Source organism: Aquarana catesbeiana, linkage group LG04 (assembly GCF_042186555.1).
Source record: "Aquarana catesbeiana isolate 2022-GZ linkage group LG04, ASM4218655v1, whole genome shotgun sequence".
In the NCBI taxonomy this organism is placed as follows: Eukaryota; Metazoa; Chordata; class Amphibia; order Anura; family Ranidae; genus Aquarana; species Aquarana catesbeiana.
Window position 1 is genome coordinate 398,202,881 of NC_133327.1, and position 23,683 is coordinate 398,226,563.

Sequence of the window (23,683 nt, forward strand, 5' to 3'; positions counted from 1 at the left end):
GTTATCTCTTGCCTCCTCATTGGTCTACCTATACATAGGCTATTCTCCCATTCAGCCTATTATTAGGCTGGGTTCACACTATTGCGAATTGGATGTCAGGTCACACAGCTCCTGGATGGCTGCGGAGAGAATTGCACAAGAGTTCTGTGCGTCTTCTGGTCTGTTTCAGGTCCAAATTCAGCCCAAAATTCGGACCGATATCGGACCTGAGATGGTGAACAGGGATGCACCGGACCTCTGCTGTGAGTTACGCCTCATGGAACCCAGGGTTAATGTTGCTGCCAGACCCATCCACATTGCCATTCATTCAGTTTCCACAATCCCTCTTTGACAATCATTCCACTGGCTCCCACTGACCCAACAACTAAAAAATTTAAATACTAACACACAAAGCCATCTTTCAGCATATTGCCCAAACTGTCCTATGTGCAGCTCCCAAGACCTCCTTCTCTAGCTCCCTTGTCACTTTCGCCAATGTTCATTACCAGGACTTCTCCAGGGCCTCTTCCATCCTCTGAAACTCTCTACCCCAAACTTTCCAGCTCTCTCCTACTCTGCCTGCCTTTAGGTGATCTCTGAAAACTCCACTCTTCCCGAAAGCTATCCTGCCTCTACTTGACTACTTTCTCCATCAACTCATTTCCACACAGTTATTACCTTTTGTAACACTTGCCCTTCCCCCTTAATTGCAAGCTTTCATGAACAGTGCTCTCTGAACCCTCGTGTCTTGAAATGTATTGTAACTGTACTGTCCCCCTTTATATTTTAAATGCAGTGCAATGGCATTAAATAAATCCTGAATAATGATAATAATAATAACTTATTATTATTATTATTTTCTAGTTTTATTATTTAGTAAAGAAAAAGAATGTTCTAATTCAATACTCCTTCACACTATATATACAGCGCTGACCTGTGACATCAATGTTTAAAAAGCAAACATGTGTATTTCATTTATATATATATCAGTGCAAAGAATTGAAATGCCATACAAAAAAGTCCATAAAAAGTGTCCAACCAGTCCTCAAAATTCTTAAAAAAGTGTCTAGTCTATGCATATAATAATAAAAAAGTGCTATAGTGTTGTGTTGGGTAATTCATAATCAATCTCCAAAATTTGGACAAGAAAATGTGTGAGACTTCTTTGGAAAGTGCCGCCGTGCTGTGCAAACAATTTTCAACGTGTTCCCAAACCATCAATAAAGTGCTTCAGTGCTCCACAACCTTAGCCACACAGGAGAACTCACCAGATTGCCACGACCACCCACTACACGTAAGTCATGTAAAGCATGATGTTATAATGGGGCTCCCAATTGTTCTGGCTTTCCTCCTCTATGTTGTTTAGCCAGCAATCACCAGCATGGCCTATTTAGGTGTTGCATAAAAGAGCAAAAGGGAACCGACAAAGTGTAAAAACATCCACAGTTATTTACATTAAAAAAAACACAATGCTCCTATTCACATATAACGGTGATGTACCTTGCACCAAGGAGTATAAGCAATGTACGTACTTTAAAATCCACTGCAGTGCAATTCTCTATTCATCACATGACATGGACACAAACCTGTCCTGAGCAGGTGGATCAGCTAGTGGAATCCACACGTGTCCAAGGGGCCTGACTGTGTAATTTGAACAGTTTCAAAGTTTTCAAAGTTAAACATATTTGCCATGAGACGTCATGCTGAACTTCCAGTGACCAGTATGTGAGTGAGAGCGTTAACACCAAATTTAACACACCTGCTCCCTATTCACACCTGAGACACTAACAAGTCACATGACACCAGGGAGGGAAAATGGGTAATTGGGCCCAATTTGGACATTTTCCCTTAGGGGTGTACTCACTTTTGTTGCCAGTGGTTTAGACATTAATGGCTGTGTGTTGAGTTATTTTGAGGTGAAAGCAAATTTACACTGTTATACAAGCTGTACACTCACTACTTTACATTGTAGCAAAGTGTCATTTCTTCAGTGTCACATGAAAAGATATAATAAAATATTTTTTTTGAGATACTGGGAATGATAGGGACAAATATAATGATATAAATATCATTTACAAATAACATATCCGTTTATATCTGCCTTCTTAAATGTCATGATTCACACAGTCACACAGATTTTTTTTTAAATGGCAAATGTTTGCGCTGTAGATTTAATACATTTATAGTGACTGAAAGTGACATTTTTAACCCCTTCCCAACAGTGCTCACTGGAACATTCAGAAGTTTAGCAATCCTTCTGTAACCAATGCCATCAGTATGTTTTGCAACAATAATGCCCCGTACACACGGTCGGATTTTCCGATGGAAAATGTCCGATCGGAGCGTGTTGTCGGAAATTCCGACCGTGTGTGGGCTCCATCAGACATTTTCCATCGGGTTTTCCGACACACAAAGTTGGAGAGCAGGAGATAAAATTTTCCGACAACAAAATCCGTTGTCGGAAATTCCTATCGTGTGTACACAAATCCGACGGGCAAAGTGCCACGCATGCTCAGAATAAATAAAGAGATGAAAGCTATTGGCCACTGCCCCGTTTATAGTCCCGACGTACGTGTTTTACGTCACCGCGTATAGAACGATCGGATTTTCCGACAACTTTGTGTGACCGTGTGTATGCAAGACAAGTTTGAGCCAACATCCGTCGGAAAAAATCCTAGGATTTTGTTGTCGGAATGTCCGAACAAAGTCCGACCGTGTGTACGGGGCATAAGGCTGTGAAGGTCTTGAGAGAGTTCTTTGCTTTTACCCATCATAAAATGTTTCCCGTGTGACACCTTGGTAATGAGACACTTTTTATAGGCCATTAGTTGAGACTGAACTGGCTGACAATATTTTGCATTGACAAGGGGCAGGATTACTTTCTAATTACTGATAGATTTCAGCTGGTGTCTTGGCGTTTCATGCCTTTTTGCACTTTCCTTTCTTCATGTGTTCAATATTTTTTCCCTGTATCATTCCATTTTATTACACATAACTTAATTTCTGAACATATTTGTTTTGGTTTCTTTGCATGTATGGATTGCATGGGTTGTTACTGACATGTGGGGAAAATTTCAAGTCAAGAGTACTTTTAGAAATATATTTATCTAGAAAATTGGTGACGTGTTCAATACTTCTTTTACTCTCTGTGTATATATACAGTATCTCACAAAAGTGAGTACACCCCTCCAGGGGCATTATCTGGGGCTAGAGCCCATAGCAGCGTAGTAAAGAAAGTCATACGCTTGGGTGGGCATATACATGTATATACAGCAATATATGTGTTTGTGTGTGTATATATTCCCAGAGAGCCCCCCACTTACATCAGGGTCCCCAGAGACCCCCCCTTACATCAGGGTCCCCAGAGAACCCCCTCCTTACATCAGGGTCCCTAGAGAGCCTCCCCCTTGCATCAGGGTCCCTAGAGAGCCCCCCACTTACATCAGGGTTCCCAGAGAGCCTCCCTTACATTAGGGTCCCCAGAGAGCCCCCCTTAAATCAGGGTCCCCAGTGAGCCTCCCCCTTAAAATTAGGGTCCTCAGAGAGCCTTCCCCTTAAAATCAGGGTCCCCAGAGAGCCCCCCACTTAAATCAGGGTCCCCAGAGAGCCTCCCCTCCCCTTGGGGACCCCTGCAGAGACTCGGGGCTATGGGCTCCAGATTCGGGGCTATAGCCCCAAAAGCCACCCCCTAGCGACGCCACTGCACCCCTCACATTTTTGTAAATATTTTATTATACCTTTTCATGTGACAACACTGAAGAAATTACACTTTGCTACAATGTAAAGTAGCGAGTGTACAGCTTTTATAACAGTGTAAATTTGCTGTACCCTCAAAATGACTCAACACATAGCCATTAATGTCTAAACCGCTGGCAACAAAAGTAAGTACACCCCCAAGTGAAAATGTCTAAACTGGGCCCAAAGTGTCAATATTTTGTGTGGCCACCATTGTTTTCCAGCACTGCCTTAACCCTCTTGGGCATGGAGTTCACCAGAGCTTCACAGGTTGCCACTAGAGTCCTCTTCCACTCCTCCATGATGACATCACAAAGCTGGTGGACGTTAGAGACCTTGCGCTCCTCCGTTTTCCATTTGAGGATGCCCCACAGATGCTCAATAGGGTTTAGGTCTTGCGACATGCTTGGCCAGTTCATCACCTTTACCCTCAGCTTCTTTAGCAAGGCAGTGGTCATCTTGGAGGTGTGTTTGGGGTTGTTAACATGTTGGAATACTGCCCTGCAGCCCAATCTCCGAAGGGAGGGGATCATGCTCTGCTTCAGTATGTCACAGTACATGTTGGCATTCATGGTTCCCTCAATGAACTGTAGCTCCCCAGTGCCAGCAGCACTAATGCATCCCCAGACCATGACACTCCCACCACCATGCTTGACTGTAGGCAAGACACACTTGCCTTTGCACTACTCAGCTGGTTGCCTTCTGGGCTTCCTTCTGGGACGACAGCCATGCAGACCCATTTGATGCAGTGTGCGGCATATGGTCTGAGCACTGACAGGCTGACCTCCAACCCGTTCAACCTCTTCAGCAATGCTGGCAGCACTCATACGTCTATTTCCCAAAGACAACCTCTGGATATAATGCTGAGCAAGTGCACTCAACTTTTTTAGTCAACCATGACGAGGCCTGTTCTGAGTGGAACCTGTCCTGGTAAACCGCTGTATGGTCTTGGTCACTGTGCTGCAGCTCAGTTTCAGGGTCTTGGCAATCTTCTTATAGCTTATGCCACCTTTATGTAGATCAACAATTCTTTTTTCCAGATCCTCAGAGAGTTCTTTGCCATGAGATGTCATGTTGAACTTTCAGTGACCAGTAAGAGAGAGTGAGAGCGATAACACCAAATTTAACACATCTGCTCCCTATTCACACCTGAGACCTTGTAAAACTAACGAGTCACATGACACCGGGGAGGGAAAATGGCTAATTGGGCCCAATTTGGACATTTTCACTTGGGGTGTATTCACTTTTGTTGCTAGTGGTTTAGACATTAATGGCTGTGTGTCGAGTTATTTTGAGGTGAAAGCAAATTTACACTGTTATACAAGCTGTACACTCACTACTTTACATTGTAGCAAAGTGTAATTTCTTCAGTGTCATATGAAAAGATATAATAACATTTTTTTTTTGAGATACTGGGAATGATAGGGACAAATATAATGATATAAATATCATTTAAAAATAACATATCCGTTTATATCCGCCTTCTTAAATGTCATCATTCACACAGTCACACAGATTTTTTTTTTAAATGGCAAATGTTTGCGATGTAGATTTAATACATTTAAAGTGACTGAAAGTGACGTTTTTAACACCTTCCCAACCAGACGCCGCAGTTATACTGTGGCAGGATGGCACTGCTGCGCGAGCCGTCGTAGCTGTATGTCGGCTATTTAACACGCATGTCCCCAGAGCCGATGTGCATGCCCAGCAGGTGCCATGACCGCCTGGCACCCGCGATGGCTCATGACAGAGCGAGAACCAGGATCTGTGTGTGTAAACACAAAAAATCCCGGTTCTGTCAGGGGAGGGGAGACAGATCGTGTGTTCCTACTATGTAGGAACAATGATCTCTCTCCTCCTCTAGTCAGCCACATTCCCCCACAGTTAGAACACATCTAGGGAACACATTTAACCCCTTGATCGCCCCATAGTGTTAACCCCTTCCCTGCCAGTGACATTTATACAGTAATTAGTGGCTATTTTTAGCTCTGATCGCTGTATAAATGTCACTGGTCCCAAAAAAGTGTCAAAAGTGTCCGATGTGTCTGTCGCAATGTCATAGTCCTGATAAAAATCGCAGATCACCACCATTACTAGTAAAAAAAATAATAATAATAAAAATGCCATAAATCTATCCCCTATTTTGTAGACACTATAACTTTTGCGCAAACCAACCGATATACGCTTGTTGCAATTTTTTTGACCAAAAATATGTAGAAAAATACATGTCGGCCTAAACTGATGAAGAAATTAGTTTTTTTATTTTGTTTTTGGATATTTTTTATACCAAAAAGTACAAAATATTGTGTTTTTACATTTTCGCATTTTTTTGTTTATAGCACAAAAAATAAAAACCGCAAAACGTGATCAAATACCACTAAAAGAAAGCTCTATTTGTGGAGAAAAAAGGACATACATTTTGTTTGGGTACAACGACCGTGCAATTGTCAGTTAAAGTGACACAGTGCCATATTGCAAAAAATGGCCTGGTCAGGAAGGGGGTAAATTGTTCCGGGGCTGAAGTGGTTTAAATATAGTACAAAAAATATAACATTTTTATTACAAGGTTTGTTCTGCAAGAACTGATTCTATTTGTTATTTTAACTTTGACATTTCATGTTTCACAAGGCATTTGTAGGTCAATGATTCCTGATAAATGTATTTTGTATAATGCCGCGTACACACGGTCGGAATTTCTGACAGAAAAAGTTTGATGGGAGCTTTTGGTCGGATATTCTGACCGTGTTTATGCCCCATCGGACTTTTTCTGTCGGAATTTCCGACGGACTTAGACATGTTCTGAATTTTTCCGTCGGAAATGCAGACGGAGGTTATCCCGTTGGCAAGTCCGACTGTGTGTACGCGGCATAACTCTAAAAAGTTGCTTACAGTATAATTGCATTTAAAGCAAAATATCAAATTGTCCTGGCTTTCATAGAAAGCGTAATCCTCTGTTGTCTGATATTTAAAAAATACACTAAAAAGAGAGTTAGTGCATAACAAATACTATTTTCTATTTTATTGTACAATCCTTTATTGTGTCTGTTTTGCTATGAGCATATGTTGAGCTAGAGCTCAGCATAAATATACTTTATATACTGTAATAAATTTACTGTATATTAAGAATTGCTGACATTTGAAAACCAAGATTATGTATATATATATATATATATATATATATATATATATATATATATATATATATATATATATATATATATATATATATATATATATATAGAAAATTGTTCATACACTGAAGCAGCTGGAAAAGGGCACAAGCAAGCTCATAAAAAAGCTATTGTGAAACAAAATGCAAGGAAAGCTGGGCACTGGTATGAGGGACATGTATCAATGACAAAAAAAAAGACTTTCTCTTTAAGAGCGCCAACACAGAATGATTATATCACTCCTGTAAGTCTATCCTTTTATAGTGAGTGGGCTAGGTTTTCCATTCCACTTAAATTATTGACTGTTGTGACTCCGCTGAATGGGGCAAAGGCTATGTATTGCATAATAGGTTATTTTTCGCTGGTGGTGAATCTGCAAACTTTTTCTGCTAAAAGTTTGTGATTCTTGAGCTTTCCAAATTCCCAGGATTCACCATAAACCCATGAAATCTCAAGCACATTCTCACCGCTAGTGATGACATTTTCACTTGTCCTGAAATCTTTAGAAAAATCACAATATGACTCTGGCAGACTAATCGCAAAGCAGTGCCAGATTACCAAATAGGCTGAGTAGGCACAGGCCTATGAGCCCCCACCCTGTAACAACAGATCAAAATAATATTGATTTGATCTTGAAAGAAAATTACAATGAAGCTTTCCTTAAATTGTACAAAAGGTGGGAAAAAAATTAACTCAAAGAATAAAAAACTTAATATTAAACACTCTATGAAGAAAATATTGTATTAATGCAATGTATCCAATAAGAGCTTAATATACATAAACCATAGACATCATCTTCATATTACATTTTGTCTCTTTAAAGATCATGTTCTTTCCGCTGTCAGTTTGTAAAAAGTTTTGGTGCAACCTATGGGCATGTAATGGTCATTAGGGATGAGCCCGATGTTCGAGTCGAACTTCCCTGACCCTTCTCATTGATCATAGGGCCCTTTATTTCTGCTGCAGGGCCCTTTATTATGGACCCGCAGTGGGACTCCTTTCTACCATCTTGGGTAGGGTTGCCACTAGGGTTGCACCGATACCGATACTGGTATCTGTATCAGTGCTGATACTAAGCATTTGCACGAGTATTAGAACTCATGCAAATGCGCCGATACCTGAAACCGATACCTTCAGGTTTGGTTTTTTCATCTGTCAGTAGTATTCCCACACTGACAGATGAAATGTATACAAAAGAATGCAGGCAATTATCGCTTGTTAAGGAGCGGGGGCCGCTGCGTCCTTAACAACCGATGATGTTTCAGCTGTCAGTGGGAAGTTCCCTTTCCCGTAGTGGACCCGCCCCCTCCCGCATTGGCACTACCCCCTCCTGAGTCGGCCCCACCCCTCCCACACTGGTCACACCCCTCCCTCTTAGCTCCATTTTTTGTGTCCTCTGGGCAGTGTACTTCTCCTCTTCGGGCTCCTCTGCAGGCGTCTGCCAGGTGACTAATTTGCCTGGTGAGTAGTATGTCCTGCACTGAGCCAGGCTTTGCTTCCCCCCACCTCTGATGACTTTCCCTAAGTGTCTCAGCTGCTGCAGAACTTCTTGGAGTGGGAAGGCAGGTCTGCTGGGTGTTGTATTGCAGTGATTGGCAGCTGTAGGGTTCAAATACAAATACCCCCTTTCCTCTCCCCCTCCCTTCCTACATTTCCCTTCCCCCTCCCTTATTGCATATACAAACAATTAATCCCTCCTCACCTCTCCACCCTAAACAATAACCCCCTCGCCGCCTCTCCACCCTAAACAATACCACCCTCCCCACCTCTCCACCCTAAACAATAACCCCCTCCCCGACTCTCTGCCCTAAATAATAACCCCCTCCCCGCCTCTCCACCATAAACAATACCACCCCTCCTCACCTCTCCACCCTAAGCAATAACCCCCCTCCCCGCCTCTCCACAGTAAACAATAACACCCCTCCCCACCTCTCCATCCAAAACAAAAACCCCCTCCCCACTGTAAACAATAACACCGCACCCCCCCACCTCTCCACCAAAAAAAAGTTAAAGGTACAGTGTTAAAAAAAATGTAAATAGAAAATAAAAATGTAAAAAAAATATGTAATAAATAGGTATCGGTAATTGGTATCGGCGAGTACTTGAGGAAAAGTATTGATACTTGTACTGCGTCTTAAAAAACTGGTATTGGTGCAACCCTAGTTGTCACCTTTTCTTCAAGCCAAACCCCAACACTTTAGCGGCGCACAGCTTTTTTTTTTTGTGTAGTATACACTATACTGTACATATATTTTGTGATTAAATAACTTTTCCAATTATATGGATTTAATCACAAGAGTCCACCCTTACATCTGATTTAACAGATTTCCCCTTTACATCTGAAACTGCAGAGCTTCCCCATACATCTGAATCCACAGAGATTCCCTTACATCTGAACTCACAAAGTTCCCTTACTGTAAGGGGTGACTCTGCAGACTCTGATGTAAGGGAGAACTCTGGGGACTCTATTTTAAGGGGAAACACTGATAGCTCTCATGTAAGGAGGGAACTCTGATGTAAGTAAGAATGTTGCAGACCCTGTTGTAAAAGGGAACTGTGATATAAGGGGTCTCTGGTAACCAGAGCCCCAACTTACATCAGACTTTACAGCATTCCCCTTCAATCAGGGGTCCCAGAGCACCCCTTACATCATAGTCTGCAGAGCCCCCCTTACATCAGAGCCTGCAGAGCCTCCCTTACATCAGAGTCTGCAGAGCACCCCTCACATCAGAGTCCACAGAACCCCCCTTATATCAGAGTTCAAAGGGCCCCTTTTACATCAGAGTCTGCAGAACTGCATTTACATCATTACATTAGAGTCCATAGAGCCCCCTTACATCAGAATCTGCAGAGTCTCCTTACATCAGATTCTGCAGAGCCCCCTTGCATCAGAGTCTGCAGGGCACCTTTACACCAGAGTCCACAGCATTTCCACTTACACTGTAAGGGGATCTCTGTGGACTCTGGAGTTTAAAGGGGAACCCTGATTTAAAGGGGGGGTCTGATGTACAGTAAGGGGGGATGCTTTGGACTCTGGTATAAAGGGGAACTCTGATGTAAGGGGGTCTCTGCTCACCAAAGCCACCTTACATTTGAGTCCTTCTTACATTAGTACTCCCTAAATACTAATGTGAGGAAAGAGGAGGGAGAGAGGGGAGACACTTCAATGACAGCGGATGGATAGATCGGCAGACTGCATCTTTCCGCTTCTGGCTGCTGGACTTCAAACTTCCCACCCACACTTCCCCTTCTCTGAGGCATATCACTGCTGGGGAGTGTGGGCAAGGCAAACACAGGAGGAGAGGGAAGATGGAGAAGAAGCTGATTAGCTCTCTCTCTCTCCTCTCCTGTCTGGGGAGGTGGGGGAAAGAGAGAAAGAGGGGAACTGTCAGTGCTGGCTCTGGGTTGTGAGAGAGACACTCACAACTCAGAGCCCCGCAGCCGCTGTGGAGCCACAGTCTGGGCTCTTGTAGCCCCCCCACGGTGGTGGAACTCCAAGACCCAGTCCCAAGTGCGACCATTGCCACCTTGGTAGTTCCGCCACTGGTAAGTGATGAAATAAGAACAATTTTTTTTTCTACAAAATGAAACAATGTTACTTTGTATCCTTTTTACTTTGACAGTGTCTACAAACATTTCAGGGAATTAACTACCTTTCTGCACAATTATAATGGCACAGGAAACTGTCAGAAGTGGCATGAGCCAAGTTAACAGAGAAGCCAGACCTATTTCAATTATCTCTATGTTACCTGTGCCAGTTTCAATTTAAAGTGAAATAGAAACTGGCGCATATTATACATGACTGCATACGCCCCAAAAAAAGTCACCATAGTACACAGGATGTGTGTAGCATGTCCAGTCCTTCTGCTCTGCTGCTGGAATTCTCCTATCCTTACTCCAATTATGACATATGCAAGAGAAGAAAACACATTTTCAAGTCTGTTAACGCAAGCTTTAAAAGTTCCAGATATTATCAAGTCTGATATCACAAGCTTTTTTAGACTCAGACATAACCAGAGTCTTCACATCTGGTTTTTCTTTTCTTTTTTAGACTCAGATATAACAAGGGTCTTCACATCTATTTTCTTTTGATAGAAACTTTGTATGGTCTTTGAAACAGTCTTAAAGTGATAGTAAACCGCCATGGATGAAAAAAAAAAAAATCCCCTGCAAGGCAATGTCATAATGTGCTGATATGCATCGCATACTAGCACATTATGCGAGACTTACCTTAAAACAAAGCCCTCCAGCATCGTGCTGTCACCGCTGAGAGGGCTGACATCTTCCCCCAGTCTTCCTTCTGCGTTCATGTCCTCTGACTACATGAGTGTCCGGGGGCGCGATCAGGTCACTCCCATGCGTGCAGGAGCCACTGTTTACAGCACGGGCTCTGAAGATCTGGCACACAGTGCACTTCAGGGCAGATGCGCTCGTAACATCAATGGCTTCATGTGATCTGAATATCTCCTAAACTGCGCAAGTTTAGGAGATATTCATAGTACCTACAGGTTAGCCTTACTATAGGCTTGCCTGTAGGTACAAGTGGTAGAATAGGGTTTACTTCCACTTTAATAGTGCTGGTTTTAAATTTGTATGAATATCATGAAATGAAAGCATTGCTTGTCCTTAAAAAAAGATATATGTATTACTTTGTCATCTTTAAGTAATGACAAAAATATTGCTGAATAAACAGGTTCATAGTAGAACTGTAAAATATGCTCTGGTCCATAGGGGGTGAACTGGAGTAAGAGGGGAAGTGGTTAACAAAATGAATATGCAATAATCTAGATAAAAAAAATTGCTGAAAATTCCCTCCAGGTGTTACCCTGTCATACGGAATAAGAACTTTCTGACAAGAAAGTACAGCCCTGTTGCTAGGTTCAATTAGACTAATGGGCTATCAAATCTAATTGAAAATGAATCTTTCAGCAATGTTTACTTAAATTATATGTATGTTTTGGATAGAGGGGTGAGGGATTAGAATGTTTATCCTTTTTTATTGCTGTCTGTTAGTTAGGAGATTCACCCTGCCTATGTGTCCTGTTTACCATTATTGAAAGTGAAAGTAAAATAAAATCCCAAATTCCCAAAAGTTGGCCCCAGAAAAGTAACAGAGGGGAAATCTTCCAATAGGGACACTAGTCCTGGTGACCTGGGGTCCCCAAGAGATTCCATAAATTAGCAGGGATTTCCTCTCACTTCCTGTTTGGCTGGGGGACAGGAAGTAATAGGAAATCTCCAAAATGGGACACAGGTGATTTAAAAAAAATCTGACTGGGGTTATAACCCTCCCTTGCTCTATCCAAAATTAAAAAAGTTTTGCCTATAGTTCTACTTTAATAAAGGATGTGTTAATATGGATCTCATAGAAGTTAATTGAACTAGTTAAAGTGGTTGTAAACCCTCACATATACCCAGTGAAGTGAATAGCCTCAGATGACACACACAAATCCACCTACATAAGTTTTACTTGTATATCTGCTGTCTTTCCCTTTACTACACCCTTTGAAGATTACAGACCGTGTTAAAAATCTTTCTTCATCTTTCAGCAGTACATAGGGGTGGGTGGGGAGACTGCACTTACACTGTGTGAGAGCGGATTGGAGGAAAGGGACACCCCCCTCCACATAGGCAGAGGAACGAAGGAACATGCAAAGCTGTTTTCTGAATAGACAAGCTCCATGCTTATTTCCCTCTAAGCTCCCTCCCCAACACAGATTTTAATAGGAACAGACGATCTGTCTCTCCTTCCCTGTTAAAACAGGGATTTGTCTGTTTACATTCACAAATCCCTGTTGTGGCTCTCGTGCCCGCGATTGCGGGTGGCCAGCGAACATCGCATCCTCTGGCCACGTGCATTGGGTCCCCTGCCGTGCAGCAGGCATGGACTCGCCTGCTATGGCTCTTAAAAGAGCCGCCGTACAACTGCGGCAATTTGCGGGAACGTGCCAACCTGCCACCGTATAATGACAGTGGCTGGTCGGCAAGTGTTTAATAAATAAAATAAAAAAGTAAAGGTATTCGGTGAGTAGGCCTTGACTTTTGACCGACTACATTATGTCTATTCTGACTAGTCAGTAGTGCACCTTTAAAGCGTTTGTTACCCCACACTTCATATTCCTAATATGTGTCTGCTGTACCATGTACTTGTATGAGAAAGTATCCTGTTCTCTTTGTATTGCTTCCTTTGTGTGACGTCCCTGGTGTTCCTGCCAGTCCCTCTGCTTTCCTATTAAAAACTGACTACACTAAGCAGGAGAGCATTTACTGTATAATGTTTTATATTTATACAAAAATGTTTTGCCTTTCATTTCTATCTTAAATTGAATGGGTCGTTTTACAAGGTGATTGTTTACAACCACTTTAAGAATTGTTTGCAAACTAAAAATGTCATCTTTAACTTTAGGAAGAAATCAGATTTCTCTCTCTGTGTAAGTGAAGCGGTTAATGTCAGAACACTCATTACTTCTAATAATTAGAACAAATCAGTTTGCAGAAATGATGTTTACTAGACTGCATCTCTAATGTTCAGAACAATGCAGAGGCTTTGCCAGGATTTCTAGTAAACAGCTGCGCACAATTCATCACAAGCTCAGTGGCACAGTGAAGAATACCTTCAGAATTATTTTCCATTCTTTTTCACCAGTTTGCAGCTTATGTGGCCATCATGGCTTAATCTAATATGTCATCACAATTAATTTATTTTCAGAAAAATTGCATGTACCACAACAGCCCTTGTTTGCACAGAGCTTACTGAATTCAAATAATTCACTGTGAAGCAATTTATTGTCACTTAATATAAATACCAGTAATTTATTATTTAGAGTAAGGTCTGAGCCTTAAGAAATATTGTATTAGAAAGAAATACAGGCTCTAAAAAGTCAACACTACTAAGAACTCCACAAAATTTGTTTTCAATTATCTTCAGACAAGTTGATTGAGTCTTTTTGTATAGGTTCTAAGATAACATACTGAACACTCATTATCGCATTGGATTTCACTCTTGGGTTTTCGGGTTGTGATAGATTGAATAAGTTAATATTAGAAACATGGAAGCACAATGAGGGGTTCAGATTTTGTCTCTTTGGAGATATAATTGTTGCAAGTAAAGTTTTTTGGATAGTGTTGGAAAGGGCTACACCCCCTTTTGATTTGCACTGCTATCTGGGATCTAAGTGAAGAGATTCCTATTTATTAGTAGTTTAAATATGTTGAAAATATAATAAAATCTTGGCCAACTAATATTTCCAACATGTGCCACATGCTTTTTTCAATGCATGGGAATACATTATTACTATTTAAAAAACGAGTGTGTATGTGTGTCAGGATACGGAACAATTACTGTAATTCTGACTTCAGAAGCAAAGAAAGGTATGAGGGCTTCTGGCAAATGTTTTACATTTCGGCTTCTCAAATTTCTTCTACTATATGAGTTTTAACATGACTGTGTTGTGGAATTTATTGGCTTATTTACAAAAAAAAGTGGGTGGAACGAGGGGAAAGTTTGAAAAAAGTTGGAAAGTGCTTGGCAACAGCCCCGACCCCATCATGTGGGAGTGAAGTTAATGACTAGCATTGCTTTACCGCAGTAAGAAACAAGTGAGGGAAGCTTACTCATCTGCCTGATTGGGTCAAGGTGTGAATCTGACACCCCACGATCTCAAATAGGGTAAAACTTTGCTAGCAAGTTTTACCAAAAATTACAGGATTAGTCGAATTTGGGACAGGCGTGGCCCTGGATCAGAATTTGGCCAGAATGACATAGCAGAGTGTTGGACTAAATCAGCAGAGAGTAAAGGACTTTCCTTATGTATAAAAAGGAAGCAATCAGCGCAAACAAATACTGTAGGTATAATGGATGGATGCAAGCTGAACACTATAGGTAATCACAAAGCCTATAAATATTCAATAAAACAATATTAGTGCAGCGCAATATTGTGAGGTAAAAAGTTCATATCAAAATACAAGGACTCCAATGTCCAAGATGAAGACTAGCAAGTTCCCTCATGATGGAAAAGGAAATAAATTCTCCAGTAGTAAATCGGTGACAATATCCACCACCACAGACAAACAGATGTGCTTACCGGATCAGGTGGACCTCTATATTATAGGAGGTCAGAAGCGCTTATATCCACTGAGGGATGAAGGTACACTCTAATGCAGCTGTGGGGGTCCTCAATCCAACACCATGAGACACTGATCCAGCAGTGAGATGCAGCGGTACTTTTTGTTATTCTGAAGAAATCCCTCTGTGTTTCTCTGTGCCCATGTGGGAAAGTACACACGAACCTTCATCCCTCAGTGGATATATGCGTTTCTGACCTCCTATAATATAGAGGTCCACCTGATCCGGTAAGCGCATCTGTTTGTCTGTGGTGGAGGATATTGTCATCGATTTACTACAGGAGAATTTAGTTACTTTTCCATCATGAGGGAACTTGCTAGTCTTCATCTTGGACGTCTGAGTCCCTATATTTTGATATGAACTTTTTACCTCACAATATTGCGCTGCACTAATATTGTTTTATTGACTTTCCTTATGTGTCTTGCACCTAGTGTAGTAGTGAAGTTGACTCCCAACCAGTGTTTTTTTCCATGTCCCAAATCCTTCGACCAGACTTCCCACAAGTGATTTTTTGTTTGCTGAATGGATCCGTACAAGGCCATAGCCATAAATATAAGTTTTATTTTGAAATAAAAATTAGTGTGTATTATTTGGGAAACTATAACTACAAATACCATTCAGTGGCTGGACAGGGCAGCTTCAGATGAAAGTGGACGTTATATATTTTTTTGGTTGTTTTTACTTATTCAAATTTTTTTTCATAGGAATTTACATTGTTTCTGTATTTGTTGGTATTATTGTAGTGGTTGGACTTCTCACAAGACAGGTACATATGCAATACCTCTGCTTTGCCAGCATAATCTTCTCCCTTCTCCTCTTAGGTAGAGCCAGATGCTGCCACATGGAGGTTGCAGACCATTGCATGTGACTGCTTCCTCCTCCATCTGCTCCCCCTTCACCTCTTCCTCATCCACCTCTCTTCCTTCTACTCCTACTTTCCTTTAGACATGTGCAGAACAGAAAAATTTGTTTTGTTTAGTTTCAGATAGATTTGTTATGTTACGAATTTAGTTTTGTTGATTCGTTTTGGAATTCATTTAATTTAGTTTCATTAGATTTCGTTTAATTCATACATTTTCTAACAAATTACAAATTTGCGCAATGATTAGATTTCGGATCGTTTAAAAAAATGATTGATCAATTTCAATTCCGTGTGAAGAATAGCTGGTTGTTAAGGAGTGGGCCAGGAGTCCGGCTGCCGCCTCCTTAACAACTGATGACTTTTCAGCTGTCAGAATGCCGGTAAAAGAAAAGTCCGAAAAAAAAAAACAGTGTGGGGCCCGCCCAATCCATACCAGGCCCTTTGGGTCTGGTATGGGTTTTAAGGGGAACCTCATGCCAAAAAAAAAACAGATCCCAGCCCTCCCCCCTATGTAAATGAGTTTGGGAAAGGGTATCCCTACCCATTCAGAAAAAAGTGAATAAAGACAGTACATGAGTTTTGACAATTCCTGTATTTAAAAAAAAACACCCCCCCAAGTTGAGGACATGCGACCTGGTATGGTTCCCTCCCTCCCCTTTCCAGGCCTACATGCTGGGATAAGGGTCTGGTATGGATTTTGGGGGGGACCCCTATGCCATTTTTTTATTTTGGCGTGGTGTTTTTGGGAGATGTCCAATGCTTTTTTTTCTGAATTTTCTATTGCCAGCATTCTTTTGTTTACATTTCAGCTCTCAGCGGGGAAGCCCGCTGACAGCTGATGAGTCATCGGTTGTTAAGGATGACTTGTCTCTGGCCCGCTCCTTAACAACCAGCCATTCTTCACACAAAATTTGAGTCCATCACTCATTTTTCGACCTATAAGAATTCGAATCGTTCCGAAAATTTGGAATTCTGTAGAAGATGTAAAAACTGATTTCAACTAATTTCAACAAAATTCATTACTATGAGATTTGGAGATTCTGATACATCCAAGTCTTCGAATAACCAAAAATTTGTCCGAATTTACATTCGAACCAAAACGAATTGCACATGTCTACTCTCCTTCCTCTTTTATGTCCTCCTCCTTCACCTTTACCTATTATTCTGTCTGCAGCATATCAGCCATGGTAAAAGTACCAACCGTTTGGGTATCATATGAGGAAACACCTGACTCTGCATTAAAGAGCTCTGTGGAAGCATTTGAATTTGCCACAACTTATACAGCAGTAACAGGGATGAAATTCTCACAAGGGCTCATAATACAAAATGTCAAGCAGAGAAAATGATCATCGAACCCCACTAAGGAGGATCAACAATGTTCCTTCACTCACCTTCCTCTGCCCCAACCTTCTTCTCCCTCCACTTCTCCTCGTCCTTCTTTACCTCTTCCTCCTAATATATGATTATGGCACAAGGAGAGGCTCTGAAGAACTTGGATCATATGAAGAAAATAATGCCCAATGAATGATACATGTTGAAGAACAGCTAAAACAGTCTTCTTCCTCCAGTTTGTAGCCTGGGTGGTCCCCCATAAATATACTGTATTTCAGTTGGTACTTATTTACCTTTTATTCTAAATATTTCTCCAGGAACGAGGGCAAAAGAGGGCAGGCAGACACAACATTTTTGCATACAATTCTATGGCCATAGGCTGCTTGCCTTTCCCCAGAGTGAATCTTTGAAACCCAAAACACAAACTTCACTATCTTTAGTAGCATGCTAGGTTTTTGCTGTATACCAGCTTTTAATTTTTTGAGCTGTAAATGGAAAGCTTTTTGGGGACTCCATCCACTCAGAAAAGTATATTTTAAGGATCCTGACAAATATTATTCCTCAATAGAAGTACCTTTACACAAGGTTTACCCTCACAGGGGTTCTCAGCATGACAAAAATTTATGGTAAATATTCTTAGTAGCCATTTTGCATTTTCACTTGACGAGTTGCTATTCCAATTCGTTATAAATATACCAGCTAGTGTAGCAAAATACCTGCCTTTTTGTGTTTCTACATTGTAGCCTATTTAACCTGGTCACATTCATATACAGTCCTGGTGATGGTTATTTGTTATCAAACTTGTACAAAGGGTATAGCTTCATTATTTTTGAAAAATTGGGTATACAGGGATAAAAAAGCGGTTTGTGGTGCACCTGGGGTAAGGGGTTTGTGGTGGTTTGGGTGCACAGTGTTTTTTATTTATTTATATTTGATAGGGTGTTCTGTGAAAAATAGGCAGCTCTTGAATGGATTGTAAGTAACAACTGCCATGCAATTCGCACCGGAGCCACTGCGGATGGAAAAGTAGGTTTTTCCTCCATCACACTTTTTCGGATCGAAGCGGGTCAGATGTCAGCGCTAACATCCGTCGCTCCATAGACCTCCATGGAGTGTCCGTTCAGGTCCACCTAAAACACTGACAGGCGGACCTGAACGGATTGGCCGTGTGAAAGAGGCCTAAATCAGTTGTTGTGGAGAGGTAATGGCCTTTAAAAGGATTTTTGGATGTACAAATATGTGCACATAGGCAGAACACATAAGAAAACGTACCCCAGCACTGCAATTCAAAGAGCCCAAACTTAGGTTGTTAAAGTAGTTGTAAACCCAACCACTAAAATCTCGAAGAAGCTTTAACATAAAGATCTCTCTTGAAAAGTACATTTTTTTATTTCAACATAACAGCTGGTAATACTGACCATAAGGTCCTTGTTTAGGAATTTGTATTATGGGGTGACAACATTCTGTCCTGACTCCTACAATATTCTGCCTGCAAATCAACATGCCCTCCCAAAGGGTCTGCAATGATGCACTTTGCCTAGGCATAGTAAAAATGCTCTGAGAAAAAAACATATGCAGCCTGTTATCTCTGTGGTGCTTGTAGATAGGAACAGACTGTAAAAAGGCAGCAGGACATCAGCAGCATTAAGGCCTCATGCACACTGCTGCTCCTAAATTGACGTTTTTGGGGCTTTTGGAGTTTTTTTTGCCTAAGCCTCTGAACGCACCTTAATAAAAGGCTATGTGTCCATGCACGCATAGGCTTTTAGAGGAGTTTAGGAGCAGCAGAGTTCAGAAGCAGTCAAAGCTCCTTCTCCTGAATGCAGAACAATCACGTTCAGGAGAGGAGCTTTTGAGCATAAAAATGCCAAAAGCTGCTAAATGGGTCTAAACTCACTTAAGAGCTAGGCACGTTTAGCTCTTCAGCGTTTATTTATTTCAATGGCCAGAATAAATTAAAATTCTGGCCAATTAAATAAATGTCCAAACACCAAAAGCTGCTAAAACTGCTAAACTCGCCTAAACTGGTTTGAAAAAGCACAGCTTAGGTGAGTTTTTAATGCTAACTTTCTTCTGTAAGGAGAAACAGCATTAACAATAAGCCAGTACGCACAAGGCCTAAGATGTAAAAATAGTTGTGTGGTTCCTCCCCTCACACACCAGTTCTCCAAGATACACAGGATTTGCTACCTACATTACATTCAGTAAGGGTTCACGTCTACTTTAACAGACCTGCCAGTGTCTAAATGCCCCATGCTAATCACTTTCTACACAGTTCCTCTACCACAGCTAAAGCATATTGTCAGTATGGCTGCTGTGACCTAACCCTTTTGTAATGAGGAGGCTGGGTTATCCAAAAGACCACTTTTTGGTTCTTCTTGGCCAGCTGACCTATGTTGAAAGGTCAGACAATGCATTATGGTTACTTTGGTGAATTCATGCATCATTTTGCTGGGTCTGTGAACCTTGAACACGCGAGCTTCACTGTAAACCCATGATAGCAATAAACCCAAACCTAATTCCTAATTATGAGACCTGCTTACATCAAGCTAGAACCTTTAAATGAAAAATGTGAGGAAAAATAAAGTTGCAGTTGTTGTTCTAAGCAACTTATCAGAATTCAAGACATTTTTCTCTTGTGGGTTTTCATTTCCCCAACTTTATAGCATACCACTGTGTAATACAGTACTATACTTATACTTAAATATTGATGTCAGATTGTTTTTAAGTAAAGGATGTCTGATCCCATGCTGTGCTTCTTGCAATGCTGCTTTGGGAAAATTTTAGTTTCAAACCAAAAATATCGTTTTTTCCACTCTGCTGAAAAACTTGAAGCTAGAAAATAAAACTTGTCAAGAAAGTGGGTTTGCACTTGTGATGCTGTCATTGCTCCATTTCTTTTTTCTCCAAGTTATTCCAATTGTTTTACAGTATGATTCATCTAGGAGAGTCCCATAAGGCCTCCCACATTATAAAAAAACTTTCTATAATATCAAATCCTAAACCTAATTTACGGTGTCTAAAAGTAAATGGATGCAGATGAAATATACCAGTATTTCTAATCTTCTAAAATTGTTTACTTTATACCAGCAAGGTTGGGTTTAAGATATACACTGTTTTGTTCCATAACCATGATTAGAGATGGACCGAACACCCCCCCTGTTCGGTTCGCACCAGAACTCCCAAAAATTGCAAAAGTTCAGACCCGAACTCCTAACCCCATTGAAGTCTATGGGACCCAAACTTGAGAAAACAAAAGTCCCCATTTTGAAGGCTTATATGCAAGTTACTGGCCATAAAAAGGAAAGGGTATTGGGGCCCCGGTACCGTCCTGGGGGACATGTACCAGTGCAAAACAGATTATTTTGAAAGGATTTTAATGAAGCTTAAAGTGAAACAATAAAAATTAAAAATGTATTTTACCACTTCAGCCCTGGAAGGTTTTACCCCCTTAATGACCAGGGCATTTTTTGCGATACGGCACTCCGTTACTTTAACTAACAATTGCGCGATCATGCAGAGCTGTACCCAAATAAAATTAATGTCCTTTTTTCCCATAAATAGAGCTTTCTTTTGGTATTTGATCACCTCTGCTATTTTTATTTTTTGTGCTATAAACAAAAAAATAACAACAATTTTGAAAAAAAAACAAACAATATTTTTTACTTTCTGCTATAAAATATATCCAATAAATTTAAAAATCTAATTTCTTCATCAATTTAGGCCAATATAAATATTTTTGGTAAAAAAAAAATCAAAATAAGCGTATATTGATTGGTTTGCGCAAAAGTTATAGCGTCTACAAAATTGGGGATATATTTATGACATTTTTATCTTTTATTTATTTTGTTACCTGTAATGGTGGTGATCAGCGATTTTTAGTGACATTGCGGCGGACAGATCGGACACCTAGCTGACACTTTTGACAGTTTTTTGGAAACTAGTGACATTATAACTAAGGATGAGCTCTGGCGTGTTCGCACAGCCCACATGCAGAGCCCACCAGGAAGTTGGCACTGCGTTAATCATAGGCCGTGAGACATTTACCCGATGCGCGGCTGCAGAGATGCTGACCTCCTGCAAATGGGATGTGCGAACACGCCAGAGCCGTTGATCCTTGCTGAGCAGGTGGATGACAGGTCTGTCTCTGCTCACTGCTCTCTGCCTGTCTGTTTTCGTCCGTTCTGCCAGACGGATGGAAAATAGGGTTTCCATCCGTCTGAATTTAGCAGAGCGGATTGGATGTCAGAAGACATGTCACCGCTGACATCCGTCGCTTCATATAACTGCATGGAGTGTCCGTTCAGGTACGCCTAAAAAACTTACAGGCATACCTGAACAATCCGCATGTGTGAAAGGGGCCTAACTGTGTGGGGAGATGGGCTCATTGCATGGACACTCTGATCAGTGTTCCTGATTAGCAGGAACACTAGATCAGAGTTTCCATGCCTAACAGCACTGCAGTCTGCTTGTTTACATCAACAGACCGCCGTTCTGACTCTGCGGGGAGTGATCCCTGTGGCCAATCAGCGCACGATCGTGGTTCCGGCAGCGCGTGCGTGCCCCCCAGTGACTATTGACAAAATCACTTACAGGTACGTGATTTTGCACAATAGAGCTGCCTTGCCGCAGTATATGTACGGCAGGTTGTCAGGAAGTGGTTAAATATAGTGCCTGGGGGGGGGGGGGGGTCCCTTTAGTCTGCCTGTAAAGTGGTGCATCTGTACCGTGTATAGAACCTGCTGCAGCAAAACTGACATTTCTAAAGAAAAAAATTACATTTAAATTGTCGCAGTACAATACCATTGCCGGCAATAAAAAAGTGTGAAAACAAATGGCATGAAGTCCCCCCTAATCCATACCAGGCCCTTGCCATTTTTTTCTTATTGACACTTTTTTTGGTGAATGAGTAGGGGTACAATGTACCCCTACTCATTCAAATAGGGGGGCTGGGATCTGGGGCCTCTTTGTTAAAGAAGGCTTCCAGATTTAGATAAGCCCCCTGCCCACAGACCTCCTGCCCACCGGCCAGGAATGTGAGGAAGAGACCTTGTCCCCATGGAGACAAGGTGCTTCAGGGTGGGGGGGCAGAGCCTCCCCTGCCCCAAAGCACCCCCCATGTTGAGGGCATGTGTCCTGGTATGGTTCAGGAGGGGCCTACCAGGCTGCATGCTCAGATAAGGGTCTGGTATGGATTTTAGGGGGTGACCCCCACGCCAGTTTTTTTTTCACTTTTTATATTGCCGGTAATGCTTTTTTTTTTGGCATGGGGTTCCTCTTAAAAATCCATACCAGACTCAAAGGGCCTGGTATGGATTGGGGGGGAACCCCCACACCATTTTTTTTTTCACTTTTTATATTGCCAGCAATGTTTTTTTTTTTTTTTTCAGCTGCAAGCGGGGAAGCCCATTTACAGCTGATGACTCAGCTTCCCGGTCCCGCTTCTTAATAATTAGCTATCACTGTGCCTTGATTGGGCAAAGCTTTGCCCACTCAGGGCTTGGAATACACTGTGCTGAGCACCCCGCAAATTAATGCGTTTGCCAAATGGGTGGAACAGGAGATGTTTGGGCCAAACTTTTGCTTTGCCCAACACTAACCATGATATTCCACATTTCCATGTATATCATATAAAATAAAGTATAATTTCCATGTAATTAAATATTAACCAATTCAATACAGGGCATTTTTACCCCCTTCCTGCCCAGGCCAATTTTCAGCTTTCAGCGCTGTCGCAATTTGAATGACAATTGCACAGTCATGCAGCACTGTACCCAAATGAAATTTGTATCATTTTTTCCCCCACAAATAGAGCTTTCTTTTGGTGGTAATTGATCACCACTGCAGTTTTTATTTTTTGCGCTATAAACAAAAAAAGACTGACAAGTTTGAAAAACACACAATATTTTTTACTTTTTGCTATAATAAATATCCCAAATTTAAAAAAAAAATGTTTTCCTCAGTTTAGGCCGATATGTATTCTTCTACATATTTTTGGTAAAAAATAAATTGTAATAAGCGTATATTGATTGGTTTGCCCAAAAGTTATAGCGCCTACAAAATAGGGGATAGATTTATGGCATTTTTATTATTTTTTTTTACTAGTAATGGCGGAGTTCTGCAATTTTTATTGTGACTGTGACATTGCGGCGGATATATTGTACACTTTTGACACTATTTTGGGACCATTGACATTTATACAGCGATCAGTGCTATAAATATGCACTGATTACTGTATAAATGTGACTCTCAGGGAAGGAGTTAACACTAGGGGGGCGATCAAGGGGTTAAATGTGTTACCTAGGGAGTGATTCTAACTGTGGGGGGAGGGGACTGACTAGGGGACTCACCTCTATACTAGGAACACACGATCTGTCTCCTCTCCCCTGACAGGACGTAGATCTGTGTGTTTACACACACAGATCCATGTTCCTGCTCTGTAACAAGCGATTGCCAGTGCCCAGCGGACATCGCCCCTAT

The 23,683-nt window shown here is 41.3% G+C and overlaps 1 protein-coding gene across 3 annotated transcripts in view; it reads left to right on the top strand.

Annotated features, from left to right (window-relative positions):
* NKAIN2 (sodium/potassium transporting ATPase interacting 2) overlaps positions 1-23,683 on the top strand; it is a 1,596,052-nt gene that overhangs the window by 1,257,393 nt on the left and 314,976 nt on the right. The window lies entirely within an intron of this gene.